Source organism: Pseudochaenichthys georgianus, chromosome 8, assembly GCF_902827115.2.
Source record: "Pseudochaenichthys georgianus chromosome 8, fPseGeo1.2, whole genome shotgun sequence".
NCBI classification, from domain to species: Eukaryota; Metazoa; Chordata; class Actinopteri; order Perciformes; family Channichthyidae; genus Pseudochaenichthys; species Pseudochaenichthys georgianus.
The window spans coordinates 7,869,595-7,885,102 of NC_047510.2; the positions used below are offsets into that span (position 1 = coordinate 7,869,595).

The 15,508-nt window shown below is 39.5% G+C and overlaps 1 long non-coding RNA gene across 1 annotated transcript; it reads left to right on the forward strand.

Annotated features, from left to right (window-relative positions):
* Positions 1 to 926: 926 nt before the first annotated feature.
* On the forward strand, positions 927 to 2,093 carry LOC117450553 (uncharacterized). The gene is made up of 3 exons (XR_004552582.2): positions 927 to 987; positions 1,064 to 1,211; positions 1,701 to 2,093. It is a non-coding gene; the product is annotated as an uncharacterized lncRNA (long non-coding RNA).
* The last annotated feature ends 13,415 nt before the right edge of the window (positions 2,094 to 15,508 follow it).

Sequence of the window (15,508 nt, forward strand, 5' to 3'; positions counted from 1 at the left end):
AGTAGAAGTACTCAGGTCTTGTTCTTGAGTAGAAGTAGAAGTACTCAGATCTTGTACTTGAGTAAAAGGAGAAGTACCAGAGTATAGGAATACTCTGTTACAGTAAAAGTCCTGCATTCAAAATGTTCCTCAAGTGAAAGTAGAAAAGTATTCTCATCAAAATATAGTGAAAGTAGCGACAGTAAAAGTAGTCATTGTGCAGATTGGTCCATTTCAGAATAATATATATGATATGTTTTATAATGATTGATCATGACAGTGTTCTCAAAGCTGGTAAAGGTGCAGCTAGTTTGAATGACTTTGCAGACTGCAGGGCAGCTTGTGAATTTACTCCAGGTGGAACTAAAGTCTGATTTAACACTTGGTTATATTTCACATCATTCATCCACATCTGTGAAGTAACTAAAGGCATTAATACATGTAGTGGAGCAAAAGTACACCATGTACCTCTGACTTATGTTCACTGCCAACCTAAAAGTACCTCAACAATAGTAATCAATAATGTATTAAAGTTATTTGGCTGATTGTTTTATATTGGCTCAGCCAGGTTATATGGGAGGCCTAGTCTACGTACAGATCACTCATTTTGAAATATTAAACTTAGTTTTCTTTTCTTTAATTTGTCATCCTCGTGTAGAAGGCTATCACAAAACACATATTTGGTTGTTTATAGCATAAAGAACATCTGATTTAATGTGAGGTAGGGAAATAATCATTTGAGTATGTGCATATAAATATGTAATTTACAACAGCTGTAAGATGCTTGAAAAGCTTGAAAATGTACCTTGAACATGCTTGAAAAGTGCTTGAATTTGACTTTGGAAAAGGTGTAAGAACCCTGAATTTAGTGTCCGATGCCTTTTTAATGTGATTTCTTTTGGGGTTGACTTTTAAAATGACTGTGGCCGTCTTTTCCTGTACATTACAGAATGCTTCTTCATGGTGAGATGGATAGATTTGATGACACAACTGTGTCACTCTTAAAAGGTAAATCTCTTGTTAATTATTTAGACATCTAACATCTGTTTGCTGTTTTCTCTGTATCATTGATTTTTACACTCAGGTTTTGGACGAGATGGGCCGAATTCTAGAGGCAGGCAACAAGAACTTCACTGACCAGATCAAAGCCAGATGGGAAAGCTTTTGCGAAAATGCGCTGTTCTTTGGAGTGTGGAACAAGTCGTTGAAGCCACCAATGGGTCTGGATAAATGTAAGCATAATGTATAGATAACACTGATGTTTTATAGGTTGCGGGTGACCATTTAATGGCCGCATGGGATGTGATTGTATGAGCTTATTTTCATTATTTTGATAGGACAGGATCTCCTTTTTGATGACTGAATTATGGCAAAATGGTAGTTATAAGGTAGTAGTGGTCACTAGAGGGTTTAAACACTGCTACCTTATGTCATGTATACAGGTGACCCTTATTGTTTTGCTTTCCCTGGTGCAACTGACAAGTGCTTTTTATATCCGACTGCAGTGAAAGTGTCGGGGATATTATAAATTCACCCGACCGCTGCCCCCCCACTATCCAGCCAAACTTTCAGTTTGCTGATCCAATAACTGCAATCGTTTTTATTTCACTCTTTCATTTCGCTGTGCACATTCAATATCCCTAGGAGAACCGTTTGATTTTGGTGATCCCACGCTCTCTGTCTGTTTTTTCTACTTTTTGTCTCTACTTTGTTGCTCTCAGCCATCTGAGGACCCCAATACGTTTCTCCAGAAACGGCCCATCACCAGTCCAGTCATCCTAGACTCTACTAACCTCCTCCTGGCTGTTGGCAAAATCCCACTGATGACCCTACCTAGGGAAATGATGCACGAGGCTCCACTCATCCTGATGGGGTGTTTTTACACCTTCGACCTCACCTACCCCAAATGTGTTGCTACTCTCCTATCCGTCATCCAGACTGAGGTACTGAAGGACAGTATTCACGAGCGTGACCTTACTCATTCATACAAAAAAGCAATAGCTGAATGGGCAGAATTCACAAAAAAGTAGAGAACTTCTGTGTCCAATGTTTGTCAGTTCTATGAGGATGTATATATGTTGAAGAGCTTTGTTCATTTAATAAATGATCCTGTTTGTTATGGACTGACTTATGTGAAAAGACAGTTTCAGTCCGGCGCAAGCTAGAGGGAAAAAAAACAAAACTTGAAGAAACTAGAGCATCACCCGAAGGTGGGTTATTGTCAAATGTACAACTTGCGAATGTTGTATAAGTCAAATTGCCAATTGCCATATTAAAACATCAGCTGCATTTCACGACATGAAGAAGGCAGTCTCTGCATAGCATATAGGCTAATGGAGATGCAGTTATTTCCAACATTCTTTATTTACCATTCATTCAAGTATGTTATGCCTTTTATCTGCTAATGTACAGGAGGAAGAGTGATACACTGTCTGTCTAGTTGGCTTACATAACAGTTAAAGTTTACAGCTTAAAAAACATTTTCCCCCTTTTATTCATTTTTATGTCAATTTGCACATTTCATGGTGATGCTCAGCCTCTCCCCTTAACTCCTAACAGTCATCATCATGTCAACCACAACACAGAGAAATACTGATAGAAATGTGTGTTAGTTGTTGATGCATTGCTGACAGAGGGAACTACATTTGAATACAGATTTAAGAAATATCAGTTTTTGAGCATGTCATAAGCATGTTTTGTCTTGACTATACAACTATATTATAATAAAATAATATAGTATTTATATTATTGAATTTATTTATGATTATTATTATTAGTAGAAGTTGTTTATTTGTATTAATTATATTTTAATCTTTTTGAGGCTAGTATTTGGCAGGAAATACAGACGTATTCACCTGTAAACGCATACTGAACGACATACATGCACAACCATTTACCTCACTGCATAAAAAAGTGTTGATAATAATAATAAACAGGAATTATATTTGCAAAGTAGCATACTTTGTTTCCAAAACAATTTGTTTTCCCTCCTGTCGGTTGGGGGGGGGGGGGGGGGGGCGCCTCATCTCACAATGTCGCTTGGGGCCCCAAGTTGGCCAGGGGCGGCCCTGGGCGCACATGGAGGGAAACCTGAACACATTGCCTTGCCTCGGCCCCGGAGGACGAGTCTGGCATCTCTTCCCAAAGAGACGCTTGGCTCAGGATGCTCGTGCAAAATGAACATGGGTTAATTAATCAAGGGTCCTTCAGATGTCATACACCCTCTCTGTTTAGCACATGCTGTGAAAATGACCATGCTGGTTTAAGCATTAGTTAGCATTGTGAGGGGAGGCATTACTGATCAGAGGGCGGCTAACAGCTTCTGTAAACACATTTTAATTCCCGGAATCCTTGTGGACCCCTCTCGCCTCTGCATCCCTACCAACGCCCGCCTATAACAACTTAATGAACTTTGTCAGGGATATGCAAAAAGAGGACTTGAGCACCTGTCCTTTTGCCCTCCTTCAAGAATGTACCTTTTTGTTTTACCTCACGTCTGACCAGCGTGTGCACAGTGTTGCCAACTCCATAGTAAGGAAAGTAGCTATTGGCTGTCCCTTTTGTTTGATTAACCATTTGGGTCCTGGCTTACATGTGCACAAACTGAAATTAATCCATCATGAATTAACTGTCATGTAGCAGTGTTTAAACCAAACTATATAATGGGTTTCTTTTTAATACATGCTTGTAAATGTCTCTTTGAACAAGTACCCATTCAAGGCAGACATTTTTTTTAAATAGTAATGAAAGTCCCAGTCCCTTTTATGAGTTTGGTGTGTGTGCCAATAATCCTCTGCACATACCTGGAATAAGTAGTCAGTACTAGTGATGGCAGTTTGACACTGAAGCTTCGAACGGAGCTTCAACCCTGGACTTCCTATTCCATAGAAGCAGTGCTTCGAAGCTTGCTTCAAATCACGTGACATGTGACGTCCGAAGCAGCAACTGCTTCATTTCCTGAATGAATCAACTCACTGGTTCACGGTCCATTCACGCGATTCAATGCACTGCCTCGTCTCGATTCTGACAGGTGACAGGTTGAAACAGTTTCAAACTTGAGCGCTTCAACACTTTATAACCGCTCTAAACAATGCGCAATGTGTGGGTTGTTGTTGCTGTTGAGTTGTTGTTGGCATTGCATTTGAATTGGATCATTATAGAGCAAGCCAGGAAGAAAGATAGGTCGTTATGGCTCGTGAAACACTTCGAAATGTGGAGAAGCTGTGAACAAAAATAAAATAAGTAATATAAAATTAAAAACACTTCAATGGTAGCCCAGTGGATAGAGCCGGCGGCCAGGGTGCGGCGATGTCCTCCGCGCAGCTGGTTCAAAGCCCGGAATAGTTAAACTTGTAATCATTGCTTTTCAACTTTAATACTTTAATAACTGATAAAAGGCCCTCTCAGCCCAAAAAAAGGTCCAGCACTCTCTAGTCTCTTCTCAATAACCCAATACACACAATTATCAATCTTTAATTGCAAATAGATATTCAGTCTTAGTGTGTGTGCATCGAATATTTTTCAAGGCAAAGATACGTTAAACCCACTGCAGCCTTGCACTTCGCCAGGAGAGGTCGCTGTAACTGAAGCTTCGAGAAATGAACCTATTTCCGACACAATTGTCCAAGTGGTTCGAAGCTTCATTCAAAGCTTCATTTTGCCATCACTAGTCAGTACTATAAAGCACAAGAAAAAAGTAAAAACAAATTTTATTGGATGGAGCTCTAGTTGTCATTGAACTGTTTTATTTTGCAATGTTCTTCTGATTCCTAATTTCCATTGGATATTATTTGTTTTGATCAGTTGGTTTGATTGTTTGTCATCAGTATTACTCAGATTACTTGGTGGAACAGTGTTGCATTGGCCAAGGAAGAATTTATTACATTTTGGGACGGATATGAATCCCAGGATGGATAGATTTCTCTGTCGTTGACATTGGGGTATAGGGCATTTTCCTTAGTACTGCCACAGTTAGCTGTGAACTGTATAAGAACAATAAGACCAACATTTTATTCCGTTTCATTCTGTGAGGAAATATGCTGACGTTTAAGAAACATCACATCGACCAAACTAAACTACTGTCAAAGGACAAAATTAAAAACTTTGAATAGCACCCTGTTAAGCCGGCTGAAGGCGAAATATGATTGCGAACAACCAAACACAATTACAATCTGCCACAATTAAAACCTGGCAAAGCTTCTGTGCTCTGGCCAGTTTTCTTCTTATAGAAAACACATGCAACTCCTCCAAAAACATGATTAGATACAAAATATGGAGAAAAAGACACGACTGATAATTGTCAATAAATTAAACAAAAGGTTTCTGAAGCACTTAAAATGGAATAGAGAAGACCCATTATCTCAGTAAACACATTGTTCTTCTTTTCACGTGTTCGGGGAGCCTCTTCTGGCCCCAGGGCCCTCAGCAGAAGCTTAGTTTGCTTACTGCCTTCTTTGGAAACACTCTGGTGTTTTGAGACAGCACAGCAGCAGAGGGATGAAAGCGCTGAGAGCGGACATCTCTCATCCTGGACGGAGCGGGGAGCGGACAGACGGCAGCTCCGTGCTGTCAAGGCTCCGCTGGGAACATTGTCACTAATTGTGTGGGAGAAGAAGATTGTTTTGGCTATAATGAAGGATCTGTTGTTAACCTTTTGACTTTGCTGTAGATTGGGAATTTGTCCACTCATTGTGTGGCAACTGACTGTTGTTTAGCACTGCACTGGGAGTGATGTGAGGTTTTACAGCTTTGATTATGTAAAAAATAGCCTTGGATAAATGGAAATGTGACGCATGTGATTCATTTATCGCCATCATAATTATTGACGATTTATTTTGCATCACTGGCAGCCTTTAAGATTATATAAGAGATTGGTGATGATGAAATCTCATTAGTCACTTTGTCAATCTTCGGCTACCACAAAATCCCCCCCTCCATGCATGTACTCTGGGAATCATCCTTCTTCCAGGTATGTGGCCTTGAAGGGTCAGTCCATGATGGAGATGAGGGGTGAAGCAGTTCCAGCGGTTCAGTGTCAAGGTTGGACAAGAAGGACACAAACATACCATATGAGGTTGTGCAGTGATGTGTTGTTCAGCCATGAATGCTGCATGGTAACAGAGATATCGCAACAGCTCTTTGATAGATTGCCTTGAAACTTGAAGTAGGCTATTGCATCATGTATTGATGGCACCAGTGGCGAGCCGTGAGTTTTATACCTAGGCCCTCTGACCCCCCCCTTCCATCGGAAAAAAAGAAGAGATATTACGTCTCAACGTAGACTTCAGCGGAATATCAAAACAGCGGTCCGGAGTGCAAAACGCATCAATGACAGCGACCCTCTACCACACAAAACAACATCATTTATACCTACACCTATCATGACAGGGCACCCACAGCCAAGTAGCAATTACAAATGAATCAAGTCGGCATGGCGGCCCGCATTGAAAATGACTTTGATGATCAAATCACTGAAACACAAATTCCATCCTCCAGTCCTTTTGGATGAAGCACTTGCGGGTCATTCAGCTGATCCTTTGCCACTCCAGTTTATCATTGTAACTCAATCTTGAAAATGACTCGGTTAATAATTTCGCAACGATGTCATCACTATCACTGAAGTGAGCCATCATGAACGAACTTATGCTAATTATAAATCTATCGATCATAAATCTATCGATTAGATTTATGATTCGAAAATATTAAAAGTAGGGTAGACATGTGGATATTATCCTGCTGAACAAAACGTGCATTTATCTAACAGGTTCGTTTTCCACAGACCTTATTTCGAGCTATTTTCCAAAATCCTATGAAGAAATCCCACTGCTTTCTGTCGAGGGAATCCGAGCGAAGCTTACTTCCGGGTTTTAGGACGCGTCACTGCACCACTTGCATAGACCTCACAGCGGGCGAAACTTGTCATAAAGTCCGCGAAAAGAATGCCCGCCCATTTAGAGGGAAGATATGATTGGTCAATTGTACTGTCATTTGACATTACTCTCTCGTTGAGTTACTATAGCGGGCCCTCTGTGGATGTAGAGAGGGACCAACAAGCTCTCCCGTCTTCACAGAACTCGCAGAGACGGGCATTTAACCCTTCACATTCCAACAGAAACTGAACAGGCAGATTCGAAGGATTTATTTATTTGGAAATATTATTTTAAATACAATTAAATCAAGTTATTTTTGTAAAACTAATGAAAAATGTAACAACAACAAAATATAAAAAATAATATTTAAAAAAAAAATGTTTTTTTTAATGTTTTCAAATATTATTTATTAGAATATCTTAGGCCCTCACAGAGGGCCTAGAGGGCCCTGACGGCTCGCCACTGGATGGCACACACATCGCTACAGACAAACATGATCCCCAGAGGTTAAACTCTAATAACCATCTTTTTAATTTGCCACAATGAGTTAAACATTTATGGTACAGTAAAATGTCTATTAGATTGATTCATGGTTCCCAGATGACATATACCCACTTTGGTGATTTACTGAGTATCTGTCTTTTCAAATGTTTTGTTGAAAGTAAAATGTCTTGACAATAATTGGAATCAGTCAATCAATCAATCAAAATACGTTATTAACCCTACGGTGAAATTAGGTTTGTGACACTTGCACCAAGGAAACATTGGAAACATTGTTATGTTAACATTCCCTCTATCCCTTAACGTAAAAATGCCAAAGTAGTCCAAAAGCCACCTGTGAAACGTTACCGTCAGATATATCCTAGTGCAGACATGTTTCTGTAAAACAAATTAAACTACACTCCAGATATTCCGTCTGAATCCTAGCTAAAGCCGTTAGCTTGTCCATTATTAGCCAGTGATCTTCCGTTTAGAGGGAGGAGACACAGCTTATATATATTGTTTCTCCATAAATCAGGACCCAACCTATCCTGCTTTGTCTCTTTGGTTTACCCTGCATCCTCTGAGTCCTTCTCCAGATTTCAGTAGGAATAGCCGTTGTTCCGACCACCATGCTAACTTGCATTAGCGCTATCAGCTGTCCGTGGTGTAAATTGTGAAGCGGATGCACAACAGCGGATGCACAACAGCGGATGCACAACAGCAGCAACTCAAAGGCGAAAAAAGGCTGATCCTTTCACTATTCATTTAGCAGGTCAACATTTTCTCTAATATTAAGCTTATGACCAAATACTTTTAGACCACAGCATTGATTTTGAGCAAGACTTTGATAAGATGATATCCCTGCAAGCATAATAGTTGCATCACTACGCTGACATTTGAGTAACATCGACAATTACAATGGGGTGTTGCATACTCATGCATGTGTTACAAGTATGCTGTTTGCTTTATTCAGTGAAAAACAAGTGAAAAGGAACAAGACAAACTAATTGCTTGTTGCAAATTTGGTGAAAAGGGCCCCAGGGTCTAGTTAGTATACGATACATTTAAAGCCCCATTATCTGCTTCTAGTAACCACTTTCATGGTGTATACTATTGCTCTTTTTGTCATGCCTGTCAATGCAAAAAGTGGAATAGTAACATCGCGTAAAACCCCATTTCACGTTCTTATTGCAAACTGAAGAAGGAAAAAGGTGAATCTGTCATCATTCAGTTGTACCTCTGTGACAGTTCCATCTGTAGGTAAGTCATGAAATAAACAAGGAGAGAGTCCTGCAGCAGTCAGGCAGCAGACAGAGCGTGGACGTTTGAGAGGAACGGCTAAATGAGCAGCGTGGTGGAGAATGTGGAGAGAGGCTTGTGGGAAGTGCTCCATGAGAAGAATAAAACTAATATGAGTCTTTGGGGCTCACAGACAGACTCATTTCCAGCTGAATAAATGGCCATTCCTTCCTACCGCCCTCTCAGCTCTCCTGTTTACTGCTTCATATAAAGCGTCAGAAAAGGTTATTCCTCTTTTTTGAATGCTTATTTATTCTTTTAACTCAACCAAAGTCATTTCCCCCTAGTCTCTGTTTGCTTGCCATCCTTGAGCTTTGGCACCTTTTGCTCCAAATATTTCAACCCCTGGTTTATTCCAGGAATCGATATCATATCATTTTTTCTTTGACAGAAGTTCCCACAGAACGTAATAATTCATTTCATGCTGGGAACGCATGTTGTTATGGGACAGGCAGGCTATTTCTGACAAAGCATACTTTATGACAAAAATACAATACGACCAACACACTCTCACTCCATAATCGTCCAAGAGCGACGTTTGGTCAGGGTCCCGTGGCGTGCAGTTGTGAAGCTCCTAGGCTCCTTCAGCTTCATAAAGGGACGCAAATAGCTTTCAACTGATTGCAATGTATTCCCATCTGCGGCGGGATTTGACGCTCATGGAAGCACGGCATTCGTTTGTGTCGGCTGCCCTTAAAGGCAATGTGAGCGTCCATTCCCATTGGATAACGGAGAATTGTACACCCGGAAGTAAGTATTCCCCTTACTGTCGATTGATTTTACAGTGATATCTGCACTACTCATCGACTAAAAAACACCAGATTATCTTTGTTAATTACACAACATTGATTGGTTTAAATTGTGTGCAATGCTTTTGTATTTTCCCCCTTCGATTCGGAGAAACAAATATTTTTTCTGAGTAAAGGATGCCAGAAGACACTCCACTACCCAGAATCCGCAGCTATCGTTGACTACACCATGTGCCCTGTTTGACAAACCCCGTTTTTGTTTCACCATTCATTCCAATGGCTGGCGTCTATGTCACGTGATCTTCAAATTTCTCCCTGCAGAAAAAAAAACATGGCCGAACTTCGTTTTATTCTCGGTGGAAAATGCCTATTTTAAAGTTAGTTTGGCCATTAAAATGCGTTTTGATGTCATTTGATGCGTGAAATATGAGTTGGTATTTCAGATTATGTGTGCAGTGGATGTACATGATCTTTAGTTTGCTAGTTATTACGAAGATTACTTCAGGAAATTGCGTCCATAGAACGTTTTCATTGTTACCAAGGTGGTTGCTAGGGACGCTGCTATCGATATTATTTCTGTTATGTTGTGTAACTGTTTAATGGTGTTATCTTTATTGCTACCCCCTTCCCCGTCAATGTATAGTGTTGGTCCACAGCGCAAACGTATTAGTTTAACAAAATCCGCATCCAAAGATACGTTATTTTCCCCTGTGCAATTCCAGTCTCACATCTCACAGCACATCGTCATTAACAAATACCGGAAACAGACCGAAAACATTTAAAAAATATATATATATACTTTATTCCGAGTGTGCTTGCTTTTCTCTTTGAAAGTCATCACATAACGGCATTGTAATACACGGTTCGGCTGCATTACATATTACATATCTGCCGTAGTTCTGTATTTATAGAGCCCTGACGAGAAGACTTCTAGACAAACATGAGGAACTGAAAACGTGACGTGGATCATAAATATATCAGCAATTAAACAACATCTTACATTTCTTTTCACACAATACGTCTCCTTGCAGTATCAACACTAATTCGGCTGACTTTTATATTTGATCCAATTGGTAGATAGGCTGTATTTACACCATAAAGGTGCACAGCTGATATAAAGGGACACCTAGTGGTTAAAGCATGTTATTGAATGTCATTATTATTTTTATTATTAGATATTAATACGATCCCTATAAAGTATATTCATTACTCGTTATTCTATACTAATAGTTAATTAAAGACTGTATATAATGACTATTTTGCACATCCATTTCAAGATTTTCTAAGGTTTATTTACATATCATATTCACAACTATGGTGTAGTTATGCATTGAATAAAAAACTTGGGTCGCAGGTTCCTCAATAGTGCATTACAAGACATCTATCAATATTTTTGCATACCTCCAGCAATGTTAACTATGTTGAAGCACTTATTTTAACTGATATTATACATAATGTATTATACTCTTATAAGATGTATGTAGATATTTCATCTCCGGCCTTGTCAGGTATTGAACAATCAATAAATAAAGAACACAGAATTGTTAAATATAAAACACAGAATTTGTGTGATTATACTAAATGATTTACAAATAACGGGGTGGAACAGTTCAAATCCAGTTTTGGACAGCCTGCCATGGTTCCATCCCATTTCAAGTGCTGTTCGACGCTCTGCACACTCTCCAATCACAGAGCTTGAGGACTATCACAGGGTTTGTCAAGCGAAGTGGAGAGAATACTTATTTCCCGGTGTAATATTCTCTAAAGCAAATGAGCTGCTCCGACCCTCGGTCCTTACGGACTCAAACTTGTGTTTATTAATCAAACAAATAAATAAACACAAGGATAATTATGTGTTATTGTTGAGTAAATGGAGAATTGCACAGGGGAAAATAACGTAGGCTATCTATGCCACAATTTTAGATGCGGATTTTGTTAAACTAATACGTTTGCGCTGTGGACCAACACTATACATTGACTGGAAAGGGGGTAGCAATAAAGATAACACCACAGTTACACAACATAACAGAAATAATATCGATAGCAGCGTCCCTACCAACAAGTAACAAGTAGTTAATAATAATAAAAGACATTAAGAAAAAGGCATTTTAAACAGTCATTAAAAAGCAACACAATCTACCTGCATTACATTACTCTAAACGTGTAATAAAGTGCTTTAACCAGTAGGTGGTTTGGGTTAAAAAGCTGTCAAGTTTACAGTGTTAACAAAATAAAATATACTGCTGTTTCTGGTTTAGTTTACGACGGATATATTTAGTTATTGTTTTTGATATTTGTAACACAAAAACGATGGAAAAACCCACAGCAACACAGAAAAGATGGTCTTTAACATGACCCAGCGGTCTAGTAGTTAATAAAAAACAATAATATCAAAACAAAATATTACTAACTTTATTGTGAAATTCAAACTGAACGGTAAAAGAATAGTTTCCGGTCTATTCTGAGCCCGATCTCTGTAGATAAATAAAAATAGGAGCGGTCTTTCCCCCTCCTGAATGATTATCCTGCAAACTGGGGCCTAATCGCCAAACACCATTTCATAATCTGTCAATCACTATTCATTCATGTGTCCCGGTAATAAACATGTATTTCCTACATCACGTCCCTCCTGATTGAACTATTTGTGTCTTCATCCTTAAATAACTTAGTTTGATAATTCTATTTCCAATAGATAATTTCTTGTATAAAACATATCAGAGTACTGTTGGCCGAGTGTAAGCATGGGACAATGATAAACATCCATTGTGTTGCATTGATCATATAATACCAGTGTTGGGACTAACGCGTTACAAAGTAACGCGTTACTGTAACGCCATTATTTTTGGCAGTAACTAGTACTCTAACGCATTACTTTTTAAATTCAGTAACTCAGTTACCATTACTACATGGTGCGTTACTCCGTTACTGCGTTAGTTTTTTATATATAGTCAACAGCCAGGCGAACAGAGATGAGAACTGTACTTAAGTACAGTACTTGAGTAAATGTACTTAGATACTTCCTGTGTCACATTCGGAGACGGGCTGTGGGCGTGTTTGTGTTGTTTACTAACAAGACTATCATGGCGGTGGCGGAGCTCAAGTCTAGTTTCTCCACCTGGAGATATTCTCACTATTTCACTTTTGTCGAGCACAAAGAAAAGAACGTTTTAGTTAAATGTAAGTTGTGTCCTGGCGGGTCAAAGAGCCTATCTACTGCCCAAACCAGTCATTCAAATCTCTTAAAACATCTGCAAAAACAACATGCTGGGACGAAGCTAGTAGCTAAGACCACAGAGACTCAGCCGACGCCACTCCACCTGCACCTACTGTAAGCAACAGTGGCTGGATTTTAACCGAGGGACTGCTAGCCAGGGAAAAGTCGATAAAGCCATTGCAGGCTATTGCTACAGTGGAGTCACCCGCTTTCAGGGAGCTAGTTAGCATGATAGCATGTCCGGGGCGGCACACGGCATATGAAACGGAAAACTTTTTCCAACTACCTGGAGAAAGAATATACAAAAATGTAAAGCCAGCTAATATCGATGCAATCCAGATTGCATATAATGCATGTCAAGTTGATCAACAGATTGTATTATTCTCCAATGCAATAACAGTACTGAAATGAAGGCTATAAGGGCATTAATATAATGGGAGCCCTTTCTTAAAGGAATGGTATGCTCATGACACTCATTTTTTAAAAATTATCATCCGATAAAACAGACCAGTCTCTGCCAGTCTCTCTTTTTTTTTTTTTAATCCGATGACATTATCAGTGATTTTAAACTGATTATATACCGAAATAACATCAACACTGTGGGCGCCGCCATTTCCCGGACGTGACGTAATCCATGCGTTTGGTTTTCGAAGACACGTTGATCTCCATGTTATTTACTGTAGTTTCTCTATTCAAATATGCCTCACTGTATCGCGAAATATTGCCATAATTCGGATAGGAACAATCCACGGAATGCTCGGTTCCATCTGTTGCCAAAAGGTAAGCATAAGAAGTACATTCGGAGGCAGTGGCTAGCGAAATGTGGCCGGCCCGAACCGAGAGATTTACAGGCTCATGTATGCAGCGAACATTTCACATTTCCGGACGACTACTCTGAGAGTATGATCAAACATAACATGGGATTTAAAGAACAACCATTACTCAATGGAGATGCAGTACCATCGGTCTTTCTGGTGTCATCACCGACCAGGACACCAGTTCGGCCAGTAGAGAAATCGCCCTCTGCAAGTGTGAAGCGACGGAGGAGCAGAAGTAGTAAGAATAAGGTATGTTATAGCGCATTTCCATTGCAGCGGCTAGCCCCGTTTTAACGTCCAGGCCAGGACAGTTTTTGGTGGCCTTTCCATATAGCGTAGTACCGGCTAGTGTGTATTTCCCCCCAGTTTTTCCGGCTCCATAAAATCGTGATTCTATGGCCAGGGACAACGAAGCTGAGTATGCTAAACTAGAGAGGGAATCGCTAGCAAGGGTGGTACTACATGCATACATATAGTATCTTATATCATCTTCCCATTATACACACATGCATTTCCAAACATTTGGACTACCTATGTTGCAAATGTATTATCTTTTCAATTTACACACGGCATCTATTGCACGTCTGTCCGTCCTGGGAGAGGGATCCCTCCTCTGTTGCTCTCCCTGAGGTTTCTCCCATGTTCCCTTTAAACTGGGGGTTTTCTTCGGAAGTTTTTCCTTGTACGATGTGAGGGTCTACGGACAGAGGGTGTCGTATTGTCATACTGATATGTATGGCTGAATTCCCCCATCCAATCTCTTCACATTGGTCAAAACTTGTTCCTCTGCTGACGAGTTCGAACTGAAATACTCCGTGTGTTGACAAAGTGAACGCATGGATGACGTCACGACCATCACGTGACTACTGAAAATGGCAAACATGGCGGCGGCCAGACGGAATATACAGGTCTTGATAAAAAAGAGCTATAAAATCATTATTTACCGGGGAATATCGCTGATTTCTTCAGGGTATGGTTTAAACATAACGTTTCACTAAATACTGAAGTTTTGATTAATTATCTAATGAGTGGACCATTCCTTTAAGTAACTAAAACGTTACTTTTCACAGTAACGCATTACTTTTTGGTGTAAGTAATCAGTAAAGTAACTGAGTTACTTTTGAAATGAAGTAACTAGTAATGGTAACTAGTTACTGGTTTTCAGTAACTAGCACAACACTGTATAATACAGGAAACCATGGAAATCATCTTTATTAGACTTGGAATAAAAAAATCTGTAACTGATTAATCCACTGCACTTATTTTTTCAATCTTCAGAAATGTAATTCCATACTGAATGTATGATCTCATTTAAATTATCACAAGACCAAACAGAAAGGCTAAAAATGTCATTTTGTTTGTGTGTGATGGCACAAGGAAGTTGAAGGTGGTTTTGGAAATGTATCAGGAGTCATTATCTCACATTGCTGTCATCCCTGTCTCCTAAATATGATGTTTATATATTCCTAATTAGAGGCACGATAATTGACTGGATTCACATTTTTAACAAATCCAGAAGAATTCTAACAAATGGGGTAAAATACTTAAAATATATTGTATTTCTCCTACAAAATCAGAGAAAATGGAACACCTCTTGTGCCCAAACCAAACTCACATAGACCAGATTAAACTTGGCATGGCATGAGTTACGAGAATGAAGCAAACCGTGGGTTCCCAGTTATAACCAGAGATCGATGTTTGGCTCCAGAAATGTCAGAAACGACACAAAGGTCAATTCCGTTCAAAGGGCCAGAGTTAATTAGCTATTGGAAGAAGGAACACAGTGAGGCTCCTCTCTTTTGTCTATGAGGATTTCACTTTGTAAAGGCAGGATAAACTGGAGACCAATTTCCTGCTCGGAGATATTTAACTTCTTCCTTGCTCGACCTCAGCTTCTCAGATGCTCATTGGTCAATAGAGAAAGGTTTGCTCAGTGGTCAATGAAATGTTCAGGAGATGATTTATACTCTTAGTATTAAGTTATTTCTGGCATCGTATTGTAACAAAATAACACATGTATCAATGGAATGGTGTTTTGCTCCTTCAAATGATTGTATTTCTCTGGTTGATTTGCAGAATTTGTAAATGTTATGCTCT